At 46.1% G+C, this 25,246-nt stretch overlaps 1 protein-coding gene across 1 annotated transcript in view; it reads right to left on the reverse strand.

Annotated features, from left to right (window-relative positions):
• SIM2 (SIM bHLH transcription factor 2) overlaps positions 1-25,246 on the reverse strand; it is a 194,955-nt gene that overhangs the window by 72,320 nt on the left and 97,389 nt on the right. The window lies entirely within an intron of this gene.

A 25,246-nucleotide genomic window follows, 5' to 3' on the forward strand; every position in this document is an offset into this window, starting at 1 on the left:
AGGAGAAGGGACGGCCCTGATTCAGAGCGAGCGCTCTGTCAGAGCTTCCGGCTCTGAATCAGGGCCTGAATTCGCAAGTTTCCACTCGCACCTCCCTGAGGATGAGAGATGGAAAGGAAAATCCTTATTTTAAGGTTAAAATGTGGGGACACTGTGCTGAACCCATTGGACACCCCCCCCCCTAATGACCAATTAGGCAATTGGAAGTTTCTAATTAGCTTATTTAGTCCAATAACTACATGTCATTTTTTTAGGTAAAAAAAAAAAAATGTCCTCAAATTACCCCAAAATCAACTTTTTTGTTAGTTTAGGCACCCCAAATTTAATTACAATAATTTTTTAGTTGAAAAATTACTGTTTTTATAATTTGTTTTCCATTTTTCAAGGTGCCCTCAAATGACCCCAAAATCACCCTTTTTCCTAGTTTTGTTTGCATTTTTTGTTTAATTCATTTGAGATTAAACAAAAAAGTTTACTTTTTAACATTTTCTTGCATTTAAATTATAAAAAGCACAAATCAGCCATTTGACACCATTTCAAAACTTATAGTACCTTCCTAATGCCCACAAACAGCCTTCTATACAATCCTGCAAACAAAATTATCCATTTTGGGGGGTCCAGGATGGTCTCCCCACATTTTCCTGCATTTCTCGCAAATCTAATTTGGCAGTCAATTCGCACCCCTCCGCTGCGTGTAGTGTGAATAGGCATTTTTAATTGGATTGGAGAATTGTCGGGAGCGCGCTTCACAGCGAAGTGTGTGAGTTTAAAGAAACAAACTCTCTACTTGCAATTCGCACCTAATTGGATCGAGCCCATAGTTGTTATAGCTCCATTCACTTAGAAGCCAATGCTGATGCTCCTCCTCTCTGCAAAAACCCTGAACTTATTCCTCAGCAATGGAGACGAGAAGAATCCAGGACATCTGATGTCACACTACACCATCTTATGTCACACCGCACTTTCTTATGTCACACTGCACCCTCTTATGTCACACTGCACCGTTATGTCACACTGCACCCTCTGTCGAAGCAGGATAATTGGCTGAGACAAGATCAGTTTAAAAGTGGATCGCAGCGATGCCATCTTGCGACTGGCCGCAAGACGCCATCTTGGAAATGAGATCGCAAGACGCCCTTTTTGCGAATGGCCGCCTAAGCGCCATTTTAGATAAACTCACACTTTAGTACATGTGGCGATATTAGTATTAGCATCATGTGATTGCATCTGTGACCATCGCCATAAGTTATGGCAATTCATCAAAAGCCCATTTCATGACTTTACGTAGTTTGGGTGCTCTGGACAAAGTGTGTGTATTATTATAATTCCCCTAAAGGATATATTTCAGAAATGGCTGTACAGTAAGTCAAAATTGGATTGCATTAGCTAAACAGAGCAAATGGCCACGTGACAACTAGCCTGTGAAGACAAGCTTCATGGACATAACGTCTGCTCTCACTCCAGGTGGCCCTGCTCGAATACAGCAAGAGGGTCGTTTGTAGCACCTTACATTAGCAGGCTTCCTACCAGGGCCGGTTCTAGGGGTGTTCGACCAGTGCGGTCGCACAAGGGCGCCACCCCTAGAGGGCGGCACCCTTCCCCAGCACCCGATTTCAGTACTGTCCCGCTGCTCCATCCGCGGGCCGAAGTGGCCCGTGGGTGGTCTAATTGGGAGGTTGGGGACCCCCACCGCCGCAGCTGTGCGGCGGTGCCGGACGCGCGGAGTGTGAATGGATGCCGGGCGCTGACGGAAGAGGGCTGGGGGAAGCCCAGCAGGTGACGGATTGCTGGGCTTTGCCCCCAGCCTGACGTTATTTGGGGGCATGCCATGCGGGCACGCCTCCAAATAACGTCACATAGGGGGTGGGGCCTATGGTAATTAGCATGTCCCAAAAATGAGAGGGCGCCATATCATGGGCCGGCACAGGGTGCTCTGACCCCTGGACCCGACCCTGCTTCCTACAATAAAATACCTTCAAAGCCAAGAGTGTTATCTGAGGTTTGGGTCTTGTAGCTGTGCTAATTTGCATCTACACAGGCCCTGGGAGAACAATTTTGGAGTATTTTGGAGCCTGAAAATGATGGGGGCTGCTGGGGCATGAGCTAGTCATGGAACTATAAGGCTCAGCATTCTACACTGCTAGGTGTTCACTTAGTTTAAGTGAGATTTAAGTGCACCATTTCTCATACACACATAAATACGCACAATTGCGCTGTTAACTAGTCGCATATTAGCGAATGCATAAGACCCTGTATGAAAACGCTGAATATTAGCTCCATGCACACGCATCTGCCCCAAGTTAACTAGCGTCTTTACATCAAACCCCACATACTCACACATTACATATTCACATACAAGGTTCCATAAGCTTTAAGGTATAAGATTCAAGTATGCACATTTATTATCATTGCTAGGAAATAAAGGTTATTTCATAACTAAGGTTTTATACGTGATAAGTAAGCCATGTCTGGTATTGTACTGATGCGTACTCTCTCAACAGTATCGATGGAGAGATCGCAACATGCATTCTCAACTTATGGACCGCAGAGACTTCAAGCAACAAAATGTACATTATATGAACAACTGTTAGGATTTGCATGAGGCGGGAAACCAGAGACCACCAGTTGTTAGAGGCTGGATTGTGTCTATTTGAACCAACCTGTTAAATGCCTTGTAACATATGCCCTCTCCTTTAGGACCAATGGTATTAGCAACAAACTTCTCTATTGTGTTGTTTATTCCTGGGGGGTATAAATATGTGTGCTCTGACCCTGGGTTGCTAGTCTTCGTGCTGAATGCTGATTGACAAGGGGTTTCTTGCTGATGCCTAACATCTGGACCAGAGAGCGCTACGTATGTATAATTGTACTTGGGTCTGTATAATCTCTTTGCGCTAAGATTATATGAGGATCATAGCGTGTAACTGCTGTACTTTTACTTGAATAATACTTTGTGCTTTGGAACCACAGGTTCTAGGTATGGAGTCTTTATTTACTGTATGGCTGCGTACACAAATTGGCGCCATCCTTAGAGGTTTATAGGCAGGATATTAGAAGGTATAGGCAGGGGTATATAGAGGTTCAAAGACAGAATCCTTACCTCTTATGTCACACTACACTATCTTATGTCACAATGCACCCTCTTATGTCACACTGCACCCCCTTATGTCACACTGCACCGTTATGTCACATTGCATCCTCTTATGTCATACTGCACCCTCTTATGTCACACTGCACCCTCTTATGTCACACTACACCATCTTATGTCATACTGCACCCTCTAATGTCACACTGCACCCTCTTATGTCACACTACACCATCTTATGTCACACTGCACCCTCTTATGTCACACTGCACCAACTTATGTCACACAGTGCACCCTCTTATGTCACACTACACCCTCTTATGTCACACAGTGCACCCTCTTATGTCACATTGCACCCTCTTATGTCACACTGCACCCTCTTATGTAACACTGCAACTTCTTATGTCACACTACACCATATTATGTCACATTGCACCCTCTTATGTCACACTACACCATCTTATGTCACATTTCACCCTCTTATGTCACACTACACCGTTATGTCACACTGCATCCTCTTATGTCACACTGCACCATTATGTCACACTGCACCATTATGTCACACTGCACCCTCTTATGTCACACTGCACCATCTTATGTCAAACTGCACCATCTTATGTCACACTACACCATCTTATGTCACACTGCACCCACTTATGTCACACTACACCCTCTTATGTCACACTGCACCCTCTTATGTCACACTGCACCCTCTTATGTCACATTGCACCCTCTTATGTCACACTACACCATCTTATGTCACACAGTGCACCCACTTATGTCACACTACACCATCTTATGTCACACTACAACATCTTATGTTACACAGTGCACCCTCTTATGTCACACTGCACCATCTTATCTCACTGCACCATCTTATGTCACTGCACCCTCTTATGTCACATTGCACCCTCTTATGTCACACTGCACCATCTTATGTCACACTGCACCCTCTTATGTCACATTGCACCCTCTTATGTCACACTGCACCCACTTATGTCACACATTGCACCCTCTTATGTCACACTGCACCCTCTTATGTCACACTACACCATCTTATGTCACACAGTGCACCCTCTTATGTCACAATGCACCCACTTATGTCACACTACACCATCTTATGTCACACTACAACATCTTATGTTACACAGTGCACCCTCTTATGTCACACTGCACCCTCTTATGTCACTGCACCCTCTTATGTCACATTGCACCCTCTTATGTCACACTGCACCCTCATATGTCACACTGCACCCTCTTATGTCACATTGCACCCTCTTATGTCACACATTGCACCCTCTTATGTCACACTACACCCTCTTATGTCACACTACACCATCTTATGTTACACAGTGCACCCTCTTATGTCACACTACACCATCTTATGTCACACTGCAAGATCTTATGTCACACTGCACCCTCTTATGTCACACAGTGAACCCTCTTATGTCACACATTGAACCCTCTTATGTCACACTGCACCCTCTTATGTCACACACTGCACCCTCTTATGTAACAATACACCATCTTATGTCACACTACACCCTCTTATGTCACACACTGCACCCTCTTATGTAACAATACACCATCTTATGTCACACTACACCCTCTTATGTCACACTGCACCCTCTTATGTCACACTGCACCCACTTATGTCACACATTGCACCCTCTTATGTCACACTACACCCTCTTATGTCACACTACACCATCTTATGTCACACAGTGCACCCTCTTATGTCACAATGCACCCACTTATGTCACACTACACCATCTTATGTCACACTACAACATCTTATGTTACACAGTGCACCCTCTTATGTCACACTGCACCATCTTATGTCACTGCACCCTCTTATGTCACATTGCACCCTCTTATGTCACACTGCACCATCTTATGTCACACTGCACCCACTTATGTCACACATTGCACCCTCTTATGTCACACTACACCCTCTTATGTCACACTACACCATCTTATGTCACACAGTGCACCCTCTTATGTCACAATGCACCCACTTATGTCACACTACACCATCTTATGTTACACAGTGCACCCTCTTATGTCACACTGCACCATCTTATGTCACTGCACCCTCTTATGTCACATTGCACCCTCTTATGTCACACTGCACCATCTTATGTCACACTGCACCCTCTTATGTCACACTACACCGTTATGTCACTATGCACCCTCTTATGTCACACTACACCCTCTTATGTCACACTGCAACCTCTTATGTCACACTGCACCTTCTAATGTCACACTACACCATCTTATGTCACACTACACCATCTTACGTCACACTGCACCCTCTTATGTCATACTGCACCCTCTTATGTCACACTACACCCTCTTATGTCACACTGCACCCTCTTATGTAACACTGCACCTTCTTATGTCACACTACACCATTTTATGTCACACTACACCATCTTATGTCACATTGCACCCTCTTATGTCACATTGCACCATCTTATGTCACACATTGCACCGTTATATCCCACTGCACCCTCTTATGTCACACTGCACCATCTTATGTCACACTGCACCGTTATGTCTCACTGCACCCTCTTATGTCACACTGCAACCACTTATGTCACACTGCACCCTCTTATGTCACACTGCACCATCTTATGTCACACTACACCATCTTATGTCACACTGCACCCACTTATGTCACACAGTGCACCCTCTTATGTCACATTGCACCCTCTTATGTCACACTGCACCGTTATGTCAGACTGCACCCTCTTATGTCACACTCCACCCTCTTATGTCAAACATTGCACCCTCTTATGTCACACTACACCCTCTTATGTCACACAGTGCACCCTCTTATGTCACACTGCACCCTGTTATGTAACACTACACCATGTGATGTCACACTACACCCTCTTATGTCACACTGCACCCACTTATGTCACACTGCACCCTCTTATGTCACACTGCACCCTCTTATGTCACACTACACCGTTATGTCACACTGCACCATCTTATGTCACACTGCACCATCTTATGTCACACACTGCACCCTGTTATGTAACACTACACCACGTGATGTCACACTACACCCTCTTATTTCACACTGCACCCTTTTATGTCACACAGTACACCCTCTTATGTCACACTGCACCCACTTATGTCACACTACACCATCTTATGTCACAATGCACCCTCTTATGTCACACTGCACCCTCTTATGTCACACATTGCACCCTCTTATGTCACACTGCACCCTCTTATGTCACACAGTGCACCCTCTTATGTCACACTGAACCCTCTTACGTCACACATTGCACCCACTTATGTCACACTACACCCTCTTATGTCACACTGCACCCTGTTATGTCACACTACACCATCTTATGTCACACTGCACCCTCTTATGTCACACAGTGCACCCTCTTATGTCAAACAGTGCACCCTCTTATGTCACACTGCACCGTTATGTCACACTACACCCTCTTATGTCACACTACACCATCTTATGTCACACAGTGCACCTTTTTATGTCACACTGCACCCACTTATGTCACACTGCACCCTCTTATGTCACACTGCACCCTCTTATGTCACACTGCACCCTCTTATGTCACACATTGCACCTTCTTATGTCACACTACACCCCCTTATGTCACACTACATCCCCTTATGTCACACTTCACCCTCTTATGTCACACAGTGCACCCTCTTATGTCACACAGTGCACCCTCTTATGTCACACACTGCACCCTGTTATGTCACACTACACCATCTTATGTTACACTGCACCGTTATGTCTCACTGCACCATCTTATGTCACACTACACCATCTTATGTCACACTGCACCATCTTATGTCACCCTGCACCCTCTTATGTCACACTGCACCGTTATGTCACACCGCACCCTCTTATGTCACACTGCACCATCTTATGTCACACTGCACCCACTTATGTCACACTGCACCATCTTATGTAACACTACACCATCTTATGTCACACTGCACCCACTTATGTCACACTGCACCCTCTTATGTCACACTGCACCCTCTTATGTCACACATTCCACCCTCTTATGTCACACTACACCCCCTTATGTCACACTTCACCCTCTTATGTCACACAGTGCACCCTCTTATGTCACACTGCACCCTCTTATGTCACACACTGCACCCTGTTTTGTCACACTACACCATCTTATGTCACACTACACTGTTATTTCCCACTGCACCCTCTTATGTCACACTGCACCATCTTTTGTCACACTACACCATCTTATGTCACACTGCACCCACTTATGTCACACTGCACCCTCTTATGTCACACTGCACCATCTTATGTCACACAGCACCCTCTTATGTAACACTACACCATCTTATGTCACACTGCACCCTCTAATGTCACACTACACCGTTATGTCACACTGCACCCTCTTATGTCACACTGTACCCTCTTATGTCACACTTTGCACCCTCTTATGTCACACTGCACGCATTTATGTCACTCTGCACATTCTTATGTCACACTGCACCCTCTTATGTCACACTACACCGTTATGTCACACAGCACCCTCTTATGTCACACTGCACCCTCTTATGTTACACAGTGCACCGTCTTATGTCACATTGCACCCTCTTATGTCACACTGCACCCTCTTATGTCATACTGCACCGTTATGTCAGACTGCACCCTCTTATGTCACACTGCACCCTCTTATGTCAAACATTGCACCCTCTTATGTCACACAGTGCACCCCCTTATGTCACACTGCACCCTCTAATGTCACACACTGCACCCTGTTATGTCACAGTACACCATCTTATGTCACACTGCACCCTCTTATGTCACATTGCACCATCTTATGTCACACTGCACTGTTATGTCACACTGCATCCTATTATGTTACACTACACCCCCTTATGTCACACTGCACCCTCTTATGTCACACTGCACCCACTTAGGTCACACTGCATCCTCTTATGTCACACTGCACCATCTTATGTCACACTGCACCCTTTTATGTCACACTGCACCGTTATGTCACACTGCACCCTCTTATGTCACACTGCACCCTCTTATGTCACACTGCACCCTCTTATGTCACACTGCACCCACTTATGTCACACTGCACCCTCTTATGTAACACTACACCCTCTTATGTCACACTGCACCCACTTATGTCACACTGCACCGTTATGTCACACTGCACCCTCTTATGTCACACTGCACCATCTTATGTCACACTGCACCCTTTTATGTCACACTGCACCGTTATGTCACACTGCACCCTCTTATGTCACACTGCACCATCTTATGTCACACTGCACCCTCTTATGTCACACTGCACCCACTTATGTCACACTGCACCCTCTTATGTCACACTGCACCCTCTTATGTCACACTGCACCGTTATGTCACACTGCACCCTCTTATGTCACACTGCACCCTCTTATGTCACACTGTGCACCCTCTTATGTCACACTGCACCCACTTATGTCACACTGCACCCTCGTATGTCACACTACACCGTTATGTCACACTGCACCCTCTTTTGTCACACTGCACCATCCTATGTCACACTGCACCCTCTTATGTCACACTGCACCGTTATGTCACACTGCACCCTCTTATGTCACACTGCACCATCTTATGTCACACTGCACCCTCTTATGTCACACTGCACCCACTTATGTCACACTGCACCCTCTTATGTCACACTGCACCCTCTTATGTCACACTGCACCGTTATGTCACACTGCACCCTCTTATGTCACACTGCACCCTCTTATGTCACACTGTGCACCCTCTTATGTCACACTGCACCCACTTATGTCACACTGCACCCTCGTATGTCACACTACACCGTTACGTCACACTGCAGCCTCTTATGTCACACTGCACCATCTTATGTCACACTGCACCGTTATGTCACACTGCACCCTCTTATGTCACACTGCACCCTCTTTTGTCACACAGTGCACCCTTTTATGTCACATTGCACCCTCTTATATCACACTGCACCGTTATGTCAGACTGCACCCTCTTATCTCAAACATTGCTCCCTCTTATGTCACACTACACCCTCCTATGTCACACAGTGCACCCTCTTATGTCACACAGTGCACCCTCTTATGTCACACACTGCACCCTGTTATGTAACACTACACCATGTGATGTCACACTACACCCTCTTATTTCACACTGCACCCTTTTATGTCACACAGTACACCCTCTTATGTCACACTGCCCCCACTTATGTCGCACTACACCCTCTTATGTCACAATGCACCCTCTTATGTCACACTGCACCCTCTTATGTCACACATTGCACCCTCTTATGTCACACTACACCCTCTTATGTCACACTGCACCCTCTTATGTCACACAGTGCACCCTCTTATGTCACACTGAACCCTCTTACGTCACACATTGCACCCTCTTATGTCACACTACACCCTCTTATGACACACTGCACCCTCTTATGTCACACTGCACCCTGTTATGTCACACTGCACCCTGTTTTGTCACACTACACCCTCTTATGTCACACAGTGCACCCTCTTATGTCAAACAGTGCACCCTCTTATGTCACACTGCACCGTTATGTTACACTGCACCCTCTTATGTCACACTGCACCATCTTATGTCACACTACACCATCTTATGTCACACAATGCACCCTTTTATGTCACACTGCACCCACTTATGTCACACTACACCATCTTATGTCACACAGTGCACCCTCTTATGTCACACTGCACCTTCTTATGTCACACTGCACCCTCTTATGTCACATTGCACCCTCTTATGTCACATTGCACCCTCTTATGTCACACATTGCACCCTCTTATGTCACACTACACCCCCTTATGTCACACTTCCCCCTCATATTTCACACAGTGCACCATCTTATGTCACACACTGCACCCTGTTATGTCACACTACACCATCTTATGTCACACTACACCATCTTATGTCACACTGCACCCTCTTAAGTCATACTGCACCCTCTTATGTTACACATTTCACCCTCTTATGTCACAGTACACCCTCTTATGTCACACAGTGCACACTCTTATGTCACACTGCACCCACTTATGTCACCCTGCACCCTCTCATGTCACCCTACACCCTCTCATGTCACCCTGCACCCTCTTATGTCACACTGCACCCACTTATGTCACACAACACCATCTTATGTCACAAAGTGCACCCTCTTATGTCACACTGCACCTTCTTATGTCACACTGAACCCTCTTCTGTCACACACTGCACCCTCTTATGTCACACTGCACCCACTTATTTCACACTACATCATCTTATGTCACACTGCACCCACTTATGTCACACCACACCATCTTATGTCACACTACACCATCTTATGTCACACAGTGCACCCTCTTATGTCACACTGCACCCTCTAATGTCACACACTGCACCCTGTTATGTCACAGTACACCATCTTATGTCACACTACACCCTCTTATGTCACATTGCACCATCTTATGTCACACTGCACTGTTATGTCACACTGCTTCCTATTATGTTACACTACACCCCCTTATGTCACACTGCACCCTCTTATGTCACACTGCACCCACTTAGGTCACACTGCATCCTCTTAGGTCACACTGCACCATCTTATGTCACACTGCACCCTTTTATGTCACACTGCACCGTTATGTCACACTGCACCCTCTTATGTCACACTGCACCATCTTATGTCACACTGCACCCTCTTATGTCACTCTGCACCCTCTTATGTCACACTGCACCCACTTATGTCACACTGCACCCTCTTATGTCACACTGCACTCTCTTATGTAACACTACACCCTCTTATGTCACACTGTACCCTCTTATGTCACACTGCACCGTTATGTCACACTGCACCCTCTTATGTCACACTGCACGCTCTTATGTCACACTGTGCACCCTCTTATTTCACACTGCACCCACTTATGTCACACTGCACCCTCGTATGTCACATTACACCGTTATGTCACACTGCACCCTCTTTTGTCACACTGCACCATCCTATGTCACAATGCACCCTCTTATGTCACACTGCACCGTTACGTCACACTGCAGCCTCTTATGTCACACTGCACCCTCTTTTGTCACACAGTGCACCCTTTTATGTCACATTGCACCCTCTTATATCACACTGCACCGTTATGTCAGACTGCACCCTCTTATGTCAAACATTGCACCCTCTTATGTCACACTACACCCTCCTATGTCACACAGTGCACCCTCTTATGTCACACAGTGCACCCTCTTATGTCACACACTGCACCCTGTTATGTAACACTACACCATGTGATGTCACACTACACCCTCTTATTTCACACTGCACCCTTTTATGTCACACAGTGCACCCTCTTATGTCACACTGCACCCACTTATGGCACACTACACCCTCTTATGTCACAATGCACCCTCTTATGTCACACTGCACCCTCTTATGTCACACTACACCCTCTTATGTCACACTGCACCCTCTTATGTCACACAGTGCACCCTCTTATGTCACACTGAACCCTCTTACGTCACACATTGCACCCTCTTATGTCACACTACACCCTCTTATGACACACTGCACCCTCTTATGTCACACTGCACCCTGTTATGTCACACTGCACCCTGTTTTGTCACACTACACCCTCTTATGTCACACAGTGCACCCTCTTATGTCAAACAGTGCACCCTCTTATGTCACACTGCACCGTTATGTTACACTGCACCCTCTTATGTCACACTGCACCATCTTATGTCACACTGTACCATCTTATGTCACACTACACCATCTTATGTCACACAATGCACCCTCTTATGTCACACTGCACCCACTTATGTCACAATACACCATCTTATGTCACACAGTGCACCCTCTTATGTCACACTGCACCTTCTTATGTCACACTGCACCCTCTTATGTCACATTGCACCCTCTTATGTCACATTGCACCCTCTTATGTCACACATTGCACCCTCTTATGTCACACTACACCCCCTTATGTCACACTTCCCCCTCTTATTTCACACAGTGCACCATCTTATGTCACACACTGCACCCTGTTATGTTACACTACACCATCTTATGTCACACTGCACCCTCTTAAGTCATACTGCACCCTCTTATGTTACACATTTCACCCTCTTATGTCACAGTACACCCTCTTATGTCACACAGTGCACCCTCTTATGTCACACTGCACCCACTTATGTCACCCTGCACCCTCTCATGTCACCCTACACCCTCTCATGTCACCCTGCACCCTCTCATGTCACACTGCACCCACTTATGTCACACAACACCATCTTATGTCACAAAGTGCACCCTCTTATGTCACACTGCACCTTCTTATGTCACACTGCACCCTCTTCTGTCACACACTGCACCCTCTTATGTCACACTGCACCCACTTATGTCACACTACATCATCTTATGTCACACTGCACCCACTTATGTCACACCACACCATCTTATGTCACACTACACCATCTTATGTCACACAGTGCACCCTCTTATGTCACACTGCATTCACTTATGTCACACTACACCATCTTATGTCACACTACACCATCTTATGTCACACAGTGCACCGTCTTATGGCACACTGCACCTTCTTATGTCACATTGCACCCTCTTATGTCACACTGCACCCTCTTATATCACACAGTGCACCCTCTTATGTCACACAGTGCACCCTCTTATGTCACACTGCACCCTCTTATGTCACACTACACCATCTTATGTCACACAGTGCACCCTCTTATTTCACACAGTGCACCCTCTTATGTCACACACTGCACCCTCTTATGACACACTACACCCTCTTATGTCACACTGCACCCTCTTATGTCACACACTGCACCCTGTTATGTGACACTACACCCTCTTATCTCACACTACACCCTCTTATGTCACACAGTGCACCCTCTTATGTCACACTGCACCCTCTCATGTCACACTGCACCCACTTATGTCACACTACACCATCTTATGTCACACAGTGCACCCTCTTATGTCACATTGCACCTTCTTATGTCACATTGCACCCTCTTATGTCACACTGCACCCTCTTATGTCACACAGTGCACCCTCTTATGTCACACAGTGCACCCTCTTATGTCACACACTGCACCCTGTTATGTCACACTGCACCCACTTATGTCACACAGTGCACCCTCTTATGTCACACTGCACCCATTTATGTCACACTATGCACCCTCTTATGTCACACTGCATGCACTTATGTCACACTACACCATCTTAAGTCACACTACACCATCTTATGTCACACAGTGCACCCTCTTATGTCACATTGCATTCACTTATGTCACACTACACCATCTTATGTCACACAGTGATCCTCTTATGTCACACTGCACCTTCTTATGTCACACAGTGCACCCTCTTATGTCACACAGTGCACCCTGTTATGTGACACTACACCCTCTTATCTCACACTACACCCTCTTATGTCACACAGTGCACCCTCTTATGTCACACTGCACCCTCTCATGTCACACTGCACCCACTTATGTCACACTACACCATCTTATGTCACACAGTGCACCCTCTTATGTCACACTGCACCCTCTTATGTCACATTGCACCCTCTTATGTCACACTGCACCCTCTTATGTCACACAGTGCACCCTCTTATGTCACACAGTGCACCCTCTTATGTCACACACTGCACCCTGTTATGTCACACTGCACCCACTTATGTCACACAGTGCACCCTCTTATGTCACACTGCACCCATTTATGTCACACTATGCACCCTCTTATGTCACACTGCACGCACTTATGTCACACTACACCATCTTAAGTCACACTACACCATCTTATGTCACACAGTGCACTCTCTTATGTCACATTGCATTCACTTATGTCACACTACACCATCTTATGTCACACAGTGATCCTCTTATGTCACACTGCACCTTCTTATGTCACACAGTGCACCCTCTTATGTCACACAGTGCACCCTCTTATGTCACACTACACCATCCTATGTCGCACAGTGCACCGTCTAATGTCACACTGCACTTTCTTATGTCACACAGTTCACCCTCTTATGTCACACAGTGCACCCTCTTATGTCACACAGTGCACCCTCTTATGTCACACTGCACCCACTTATGTCACACTACACCCTCTTATGTCACACTGCACCCTCTTATGTCGCACATAGCACCTTCTTATGTCACACAGTGCACCCTCTTATGTCACACAGTGCACCCTGTTATGTCACACAGTGCACCCTGTTATGTCAAACTACACCATCTTATGTCACACTACACCCTCTTATGTCAAACTGCACCCTCTTATGTCACACTGCACCCACTTATGTCACACTACACCATCTTATGTCACACTGCACCCACTTATGTCACACTACACCATCTTATGTCACACTGCACCCACTTATGTCACACTGCACCCACTTATGTCACACTACACCATCTTATGTCACACTACACCATCTTATATCACACAGTGCACCCTCTTATGTCACACTGCACCCACTTATGTCACATTGCACCCTCTTATGTCACACTGCACCCTCTTATGTCACACAGTGGACCCTCTTATGTCACATTGCACCCACTTATGTCACACTACACCATCTTATGTCACACAGTGCACCCTCTTATGTCACACTACACCATCTTATGTCACACTACACCATCTTATATCACACAGTGCACCCTCTTATGTCACACTGCACCCACTTATGTCACATTGCACCCTCTTATGTCACACTGCACCCTCTTATGTCACACAGTGCACCCTCTTATGTCACATTGCACCCACTTATGTCACACTACACCATCTTATGTCACACAGTGCACCCTATGTCACACAGTGCACCCTCTTATGTCACACTGCACCCTCTTATGTCACACACTACACCCTGTTATGTCACACTACACCCTCTTATGTCACACTACACCCTCTTATGTCAAACTGCACCCTCTTATGTCACACTGCACCCACTTATGTCACACTACACCATCTTATGTCACACTACACCATCTTATGTCACACAGTGCACCGTCTTATGGCACACTGCACCTTCTTATGTCACATTGCACCCTCTTATGTCACACTGCACCCTCTTATGTCACACAGTGCACCCTCTTCTGTCTCACAGTGCACCCTCTTATGTCACACTGCACCCTCTTATGTCACACAGTGCACCCTCTTATGTCACACAGTGCACCCTCTTATGTCACACACTGCACCCTCTTATGACACACTACACCCTCTTATGTCACACCGCACCCTCTTATGTCACACACTGCACCCTGTTATGTGACACTACACCCTCTTATCTCACACTACACCCTCTTATGTCACACAGTGCACCCTCTTATGTCACACTGCACCCACTTATGTCACACTACACCATCTTATGTCACACTGCACCCACTTATGTCACACTACACCATCTTATGTCACACTGCACCCACTTATGTCACACTGCACCCTCTTATGTCACACTGCACTCTCTTATGTCACACACTGCACCCTGTTATGTCACACTGCACCCACTTATGTCACACAGTGCACCCTCTTATGTCACACTGCACCCACTTATGTCACACTGTACCCACTTAAGTCACACTGCACCCTCTCATGTCACACTGCACCCACTTATGTCACACTACACCATCTTATGTCACACAGTGCACCCTCTTATGTCACACTGCACCTTCTTATGTCACATTGCACCCTCTTATGTCACACTGCACCCTCTTATGTCACACAGTGCACCCTCTTATGTCACACAGTGCACCCTCTTATGTCACACACTGCACCCTGTTATGTCACACTGCACCCACTTATGTCACACAGTGCACCCTCTTATGTCACACTGCACCCATTTATGTCACACTACACCATCTTATGTCACACTGCACCCTCTCATGTCACACTGCACCCACTTATGTCACACTACACCATCTTATGTCACACAGTGCACCCTCTTATGTCACACTGCACCCTCTTATGTCACACTGCACCCTCTTATGTCACACTGCACCCACTTATGTCACACTGCACCATCTTATATCACACAGTGCCCCCTCTTATGTCACACTGCACGCACTTATGTCACACTACACCATCTTAAGTCACACTACACCATCTTATGTCACACAGTGCACCCTCTTATGTCACACTGCATTCACTTATGTCACACTACACCATCTTATGTCACACAGTGCATCCTCTTATGTCACACTGCACCCTCTTATGTCACACAGTGTACCCTCTTATGTCACACTACACCATCTTATATCACACAGTGCACCGTCTTATGTCACACTGCACGCACTTATGTCACACTACACCATCTTAAGTCACACTACACCATCTTATGTCACACAGTGCACCCTCTTATGTCACACTACATTCACTTATGTCACACTACACCATCTTATGTCACACAGTGCACCCTCTTATGTCACACTGCACCTTTTTATGTCACAGTGCACCCTCTTATGTCACACAGAGCACCCTCTTATGTCACACAGTGCACCCTCTTATGTCACACTGCACCCACTTATGTCACACTACACCATCTTATGTCACACAGTGCACCGTCTTATGTCACACTGCACTTTCTTATGTCACACAGTGCACCCTCTTATGTCACACAGTGCACCCTCTTATGTCACACAGTGCACCCTCTTATGTCACACTGCACCCACTTATGTCACACTACACCCTCTTATGTCACACTGCACCCTCTTATGTCGCACATTGCACCTTCTTATGTCACACAGTGTACCCTCTTATGTCACACAGTGCACCCTCTTATGTCACACACTACACCCTGTTATGTCACACTACACCCTCTTATGTCACACTACACCCTCTTATGTCAAACTGCACCCTCTTATGTCACACTGCACCCACTTATGTCACACTACACCATCTTATTTCACACTGCACCCACTTATGTCACACTACACCATCTTATGTCACACTGCACCTTCTTATGTCACATTGCACCCTCTTATGTCACACTGCACCCACTTTTGTCACACTACACCATCTTATGTCACATTGCACCCACTTATGTCACACTACACCATCTTATGTCACACAGTGCACCCTCTTATGTCAGACTACACCATCTTATGTCACACTACACCATCTTATATCACACAGTGCACCCTCTTATGTCACACTGCACCCACTTATGTCACATTGCACCCTCTTATGTCACACTGCACCCTCTTATGTCACACTGCACCCTCTTATGTCACACAGGTCACCCTCTTATGTCACACAGTGCACCCTCTTATGTCACATTGCACCCACTTATGTCACACTACACCATCTTATGTCACACAGTGCACCCTATGTCACACAGTGCACCCTCTTATGTCACACTACACCCTCTTATGTCACACACTGCACCCTGTTATGTCACACTACACCCTCTTATGTCACACTACACCCTCCTATGTCAAACTGCACCCTCTTATGTCACACTGCACCCACTTATGTCACACTACACCATCTTATGTCACACAGTGCACCGTCTTATGGCACACTGCACCTTCTTATGTCACACTGCACCCTCTTATGTCACACTGCACCCTCTTATGTCACACAGTGCACCCTCTTATGTCACACTGCACCCTCTTATGTCACACAGTGCACCCTCTTATGTCACACACTGCACCCTCTTATGACACACTGCACCCTCTTATGTCACACTGCACGCTATTATGTCACACACTGCACCCTGTTATGTGACACTACACCCTCTTATGTCACACAGTGCACCCTCTTATGTCACACTGCACCCACTTATGTCACACTACACCATCTTATGTCACACTGCACCCACTTATGTCACACTACACCATCTTATGTCCCACTGCACCCACTTATGTCACACTGCACCCTCTTATGTCACACTGCACTCTCTTATGTCACACACTGCACCCTGTTATGTCACACTGCACCCACTTATGTCACACAGTGCACCCTCTTATGTCACACTGCACCCACTTATGTCACACTGCACCCTCTCATGTCACACTGCACCCTCTCATGTCACACTGCACCCACTTATGTCACACTACAACATCTTATGTCACACAGTGCACCCTCTTATGTCACACTGCACCTTCTTATGTCACATTGCACCCTCTTATGTCACACTGCACCCTCTTATGTCACACAGTGCGCCCTCTTATGTCACACAGTGCACCCTCTTATGTCACACAGTGCACCCTGTTATGTCACACTGCACCCACTTATGTCACACAGTACACCCTCTTATGTCACACTGCACCCATTTATGGCACACTACACCATCTTATGTCACACTGCACCCTCTCATGTCACACTGCACACTCTCATGTCACACTGCACCACCTTATGTCACACTACACCATCTTATGTCACACAGTGCACCCTCTTATGTCACATTGCACCCTCTTATGTCACACTGCACCCTCTTATGTCACACAGTGCACCCTCTTATGTCACATTGCACCCACTTATGTCACACTACACCATCTTATGTCACACAGTGCACCCTATGTCACACAGTGCACCCTCTTATGTCACACTGCACCCTCTTATGTCACACACTACACCCTGTTATGTCACACTACACCCTCTTATGTCAAACTGCACCCTCTTATGTCACACTGCACCCACTTATGTCACACTACACCATCTTATGTCACACTGCACCCACTTATGTCACACTACACCATTATATGTCACACTACACCATATTATGTCACACTGCACCTTCTTATGTCACACTGCACCCTCTTATGTCACACTGCACTCTCTAATGTCACACACTGCACCCTGTTATGTCACACTGCACCCACTTATGTCACACATTGCACCTTCTTATGTCACACTACACCATCTTATGTCACACAGTGCACCCTCTTATGTCACACTGCACCCATTTATGTCACACTACACCATCTTATGTCACACTACACCATCTTATATCACACAGTGTACCCTCTTATGTCACACTGCACCCACTTATGTCACATTGCACCCTCTTATGTCACACTGCACTCTCTTCTGTCACACAGTGCACCCTCTTATGTCACATTGCACCCACTTATGTCACACTACACCATCTTATGTCACACAGTGCACCCTCTTATGTCACGCTGCACCCACTTATGTCACACTACACCATCTTATGTCACACAGTGCACCCTCTTATGTCACACTACACCATCTTATGTCACACAGTGCACCGTCTTATGTCACACTGCAGCTTCTTATGTCACACTGCACCCTCTTATGTCACACTGCACCCTCTTATGTCACAAAGTGCACCCTCTTATGTCACACTTCACCCTCTTATGTCACACATTGCACCCTCTTATGTCACACATTGCACCCTCTTATGTCACACTACACCCTCTTATGTCACACAGTGCACCCTTTTATGTCACACAGTGCACCCTCTTATGTCACACGCTGCACCCTGTTATGTCACACTACACCATCTTATGTCACACTACACCCTCTTATGTCACATTGCACCCTCTTATGTCACACAGTGCACCCTCTTATGTCACACTGCACCCACTTATGTCACACTGCACCTTCTTATGTCACATTGCACCCACTTATGTCACACTGCACCCACTTATGTCACACTACACCCTCTTATGTCACACTGCACCCACTTATGTCACACTGCGCCCACTTATGTCACACTACACCATCTTATGTCACACTGCACCCTATTAAGTCATACTGCACCATCTTTTGTCACACAGTGCATCCTCTTATGTCACACTGTACCCACTTATGTCACACTACACCATCTTATGTCACACTACACCATCTTATGTCACACAGTGCACCCTCTTATGTCACACTGCACCCACTTATGTCACATTGCACCCTCTTATGTCACACTGAACCCTCTTATGTCTCACTGCACCCTCTTATGTCACACTGCACCCACTTATGTCACACTGCACCATCTTATATCACACAGTGCACCCTCTTATGTCACACTGCACGCACTTATGTCACACTACACCATCTTAAGTCACACTACACCATCTTATGTCACACAGTTCACCCTCTTATGTCACACTGCATTCACTTATGTCACACTACACCATCTTATGTCACACAGTGCACCCTCTTATGTCACACTGCACCCTCTTATGTCACACAGTGTACCCTCTTATGTCACACTGCACCCACTTATGTCACACTACACCATCTTATATCACACAGTGCACCCTTTTATGTCACACTGCACGCACTTATGTCACACTACACCATCTTAAGTCACACTACACCATCTTATGTCACACAGTGCACCCTCTTATGTCACACTGCATTCACTTATGTCACACTACACCATCTTATGTCACACAGTGCACCCTCTTATGTCACACTGCACCTTCTTATGTCACACAGTGCACCCTCTTATGTCACACAGTGCACCCTCTTATGTCACACAGTGCACCCTCTTATGTCACACTGCACCCACTTATGTCACACTACACCATCTTATGTCACACAGTGCACCGTCTTATGTCACACTGCACTTTCTTATGTCACACAGTGCACCCTCTTATGTCACACAGTGCACCCTCTTATGTCACACAGTGCACCCACTTATGTCACACTACACCCTCTTATGTCACACTGCACCCTCTTATGTCGCACATTGCACCTTCTTATGTCACACAGTGCACCCTCTTATGTCACACAGTGCACCCTCTTATGTCACACACTACACCCTGTTATGTCACACTACACCATCTTATGTCACACTACACCCTCTTATGTCAAACTGCACCCTCTTATGTCACACTGCACCCACTTATGTCCCACTACACCATCTTATGTCACACTGCACCCACTTATGTCACACTACACCATCTTATGTCACACTGCACCCACTTATGTCACACTGCACCCTCTTGTGTCACACTGCACCCTCTTATGTCACACTGCACCCACTTATGTCACACTACACCATCTTATGTCACACTACACCATCTTATGTCACACAGTGCACCCTTTTATGTCACACAGTGCACCCTCTTATGTCACACGCTGCACCCTGTTATGTCACACTACACCCTCTTATGTCACACTACACCCTCTTATGTGACACTACACCATCTTATGTCACACTGCACCCACTTATGTCACACTGCACCTTCTTATGTCACATTGCACCCACTTATGTCACACTGCACCCACTTATGTCACACTACACCCTCTTATGTCACACTGCACCCTCTTATGTCACAAAGTGCACCCTCTTATGTCACACTTCACCCTTTTATGTCACACATTGCACCCTCTTATGTCACACATTGCACCCACTTATGTCACACTACACCCTCTTATGTCACACTACACCCTCTTATGTCACACAGTGCACCCTTTTATGTCACACAGTGCACCCTCTTATGTCACACGCTGCACCCTGTTATGTCACACTACACCATCTTATGTCACACTACACCCTCTTATGTCACACAGTGCACCCTCTTATGTCACACTGCACCCACTTATGTCACACTACACCATCTTATTTCACACTGCACCCACTTATGTCACACTGCACCTTCTTATGTCACATTGCACCCACTTATGTCACACTGCACCCACTTATGTCACACTACACCCTCTTATGTCACACTACACCCACTTATGTCACACTGCGCCCACTTATGTCACACTACACCATCTTATGTCACACTGCACCCTATTAAGTCATACTGCACCATCTTATGTCACACAGTGCACCCTCTTATGTCACACTGTACCCACTTATGTCACACTACACCATCTTATGTCACACTACACCATCTTATGTCACACAGTGCACCCTCTTATGTCACACTGCACCCACTTATGTCACATTGCACCCTCTTATGTCACACTGAACCCTCTTATGTCACACTGCACCCTCTTATGTCACACTGCACCCACTTATATCACACTGCACCCTCTTATGTCACACAGTGCACCCTCTTATGTCATACTGCACCCACTTATGTCACACTACACCTTATGTCACACTACACCATCTTATGTCACACAGTGCACCCTCTTATGTCACACAGTGCACCCTCTTATGTCACACTACACCATCTTATGTCACACAGTGCACCGTCTTATGTCACACTGTACCCTCTTATGTCACATTGCACCCTCTTATGTCACACTGCACCCTCTTATGTCACACTGCACCCTCTTATGTCACACAGTGCACCCTCTTATATCACACTGCTCCCACTTATGTCACACTACACCATCTTATGTCACACAGTGCACCCTCTTATGTCACACTGCACCCATTTATGTCACATTACACCATCTTATGTCACACAGTGCACCCTCTTATGTCACACTGCACCCACTTATGTCACACTACACCCTCTTATGTCACACAGTGCACCCTCTTATGTCACACTGCACCCACTTATGTCACACTACACCATCTTATGTCACACAGTGCACCGTCTTATGTCACACTGTACCCTCTTATGTCACACTACACCATCTTATGTCACACATTGCACCCTCTTATGTCACACTACACCCTCTTATGTCATACAGTGCACCCTTTTATGTCACACTGCACCCTCTTATGTCACACACTACACCCTGTTATGTCACACTACACCATCTTATGTCACACTACACCATCTTATGTCACACTGCACCCACTTATGTCACACTGCACCTTCTTATGTCACATTGCACCCTCTTATGTCACACAGTGCACCCTCTTATGCCACACTGCACCCATTTATGTCACACTACACCCTCTTATGTCACACTGCACCCTCTTATGTCACACTGCACCCTCTTATTTCACACAGTGCACCCTCTTATGTCACACTGCACCCATTTATGTCACACTACACCATTTTATGTTACACAGTGCACCCTCTTATGTCACACAGTGCACCCTCTTATGCCACACAGTGCACCCTCTTATGTCACACTGCACCCTCTTATATCACACACTGCACCATGTTATGTCACACTACACTATCTTATGTCACACTGCACCCTCTTATGTCACACAGCACCCACTTTTGTCACACTACACCATCTTATGTGACACTGCACCCTCTTATGTCACACTGCACCCTCTTATGTCACACACTGAACCCTCTTATGTCACACTACAACATCTTATGTCACACAGTGCACCCTCTTATGTCACACTGCACCCACTTATGTCACACTGCACCCTCTTATGTCACATTGCACCCTCTTATGTCACACTGCACCCACTTATGTCACATTGCACCCTCTTATGTCACACTGCACCCACTTATGTCACACTGCACCCACTTATGTCACACACTGGAAGTACTTAACTCTGAGAGACCCGACGTATTAAACTGCTGTAACCAATGTCCTAACATCCTGCACTGCTACATAGGACATATAGGACTATACAACCCAACATGACCTGACCACTGTACATGATAATAAAACAATTCTATTACACCCCATACAGACCCCCCCCCCCCCGCCAACATGACCTTACCACTGTACATTATAATAATACACTTCTATTACACTATATACAGACATGGGACACAACACCCCGAACATGACCTGACCACTGTACATGATCATAATACACATCTATTACACTCTCTACAGACAGAACACACTACACCCCTAACAGGGTCGTAGCTAGGGTGGTGCGGCCAGTGCCATCGCACAGGGCACCACAGGTCAGGGGGCGCTGTTTGGGCCTGTCAAATTTCTGTTTATTACCATTCTTGCTTGTAGCTTCCTTTTATTTAATCCCCAGCATCTCCTGGCCTCTCCTATCTCTTCCCTGGTCCTTCCCCATGAAGCCATGGCCCTTTTTTTTGGGTGCATTATGTCCCTTTGAAAAATGAGGGGGGCGCCAATGCTCTTTCTGGCACAGGGCACCAAAAAGTCTAGCTACGGCTCTGACCCCTAACATGACCTGACCACTGTACATGATCATAATACACATCTATTACACTGTATACAGACATAGGACATTACACCCCCAACATGACCTGACCACTGTACATGATCATAATACACATCTATTACACTGTATACAGACATAGGTCACTACACCCCCAACATGACCTGACCACTGTACATGATCATAATACACATCTATTACACTGTATACAGACATAGGACACTACACCCCCAACATGACCTGACCGCTGTACTTGATAATAAAACAATTCTATTACACCCCTTACAGACACCACACACCCCCCCCCGCCAACATGATCTGACCACTGTAGATGATAATAATACAATTCTATTACTCTCTATAAAGATATAGGACACTACACCCCCAACATGACCTGACCACTGTACATGAACATAATACACTTCTATTGCACACTATACAGCCATAGGACACTACACCCCCAACATGTCCTGACCACTGTACATGATCATATTACATGTATTACACTGTATACAGACATAGGACACTACACCCCCAACATGACCTAACCACTGTACATGATCATAATACATCTATTACACTGTATACAGACATAGGACACTACACCCCCAACATGACCTAACCACTGTACATGATCATAATACACATCTATTACACTGTATACAGACATAGGACACTACACCCCCAACATGACCTGACCACTGTACATGATCATAATACACTTCTATTACACTGTATACAGACATAGGACACTACACCCCCAACATTATCTAACCACTGTACATGATCATAATACACATCTATTACACTGTATACAGACATTGGACACTACACCCCCAACATGATCTAACCACTGTACATGATCATAATACATCGATTACACTGTATATAGACATAGGACACTACACCCCCAACATGACCTGACCACTGTACATGATCATAATACACATCTATTACACTGTATACAGACATAGGACACTACACCCCCAACATGACCTGACCACTGTACATGATCATAATACACATCTATTACACTGTATACAGACATAGGACACTACACCCCCAACATGACCTAACCACTGTACGCTATCATAATACATCTATTATACTCTATACAGACAGAACACACTACACCCCGAACATGACTTAACCGCTGGACATGCTCATAGTTAGAGATGT

Source organism: Taudactylus pleione, unplaced genomic scaffold (assembly GCF_031769625.1).
Source record: "Taudactylus pleione unplaced genomic scaffold, aTauple2 ptg000327l, whole genome shotgun sequence".
Taxonomy (NCBI): domain Eukaryota; kingdom Metazoa; phylum Chordata; class Amphibia; order Anura; family Myobatrachidae; genus Taudactylus; species Taudactylus pleione.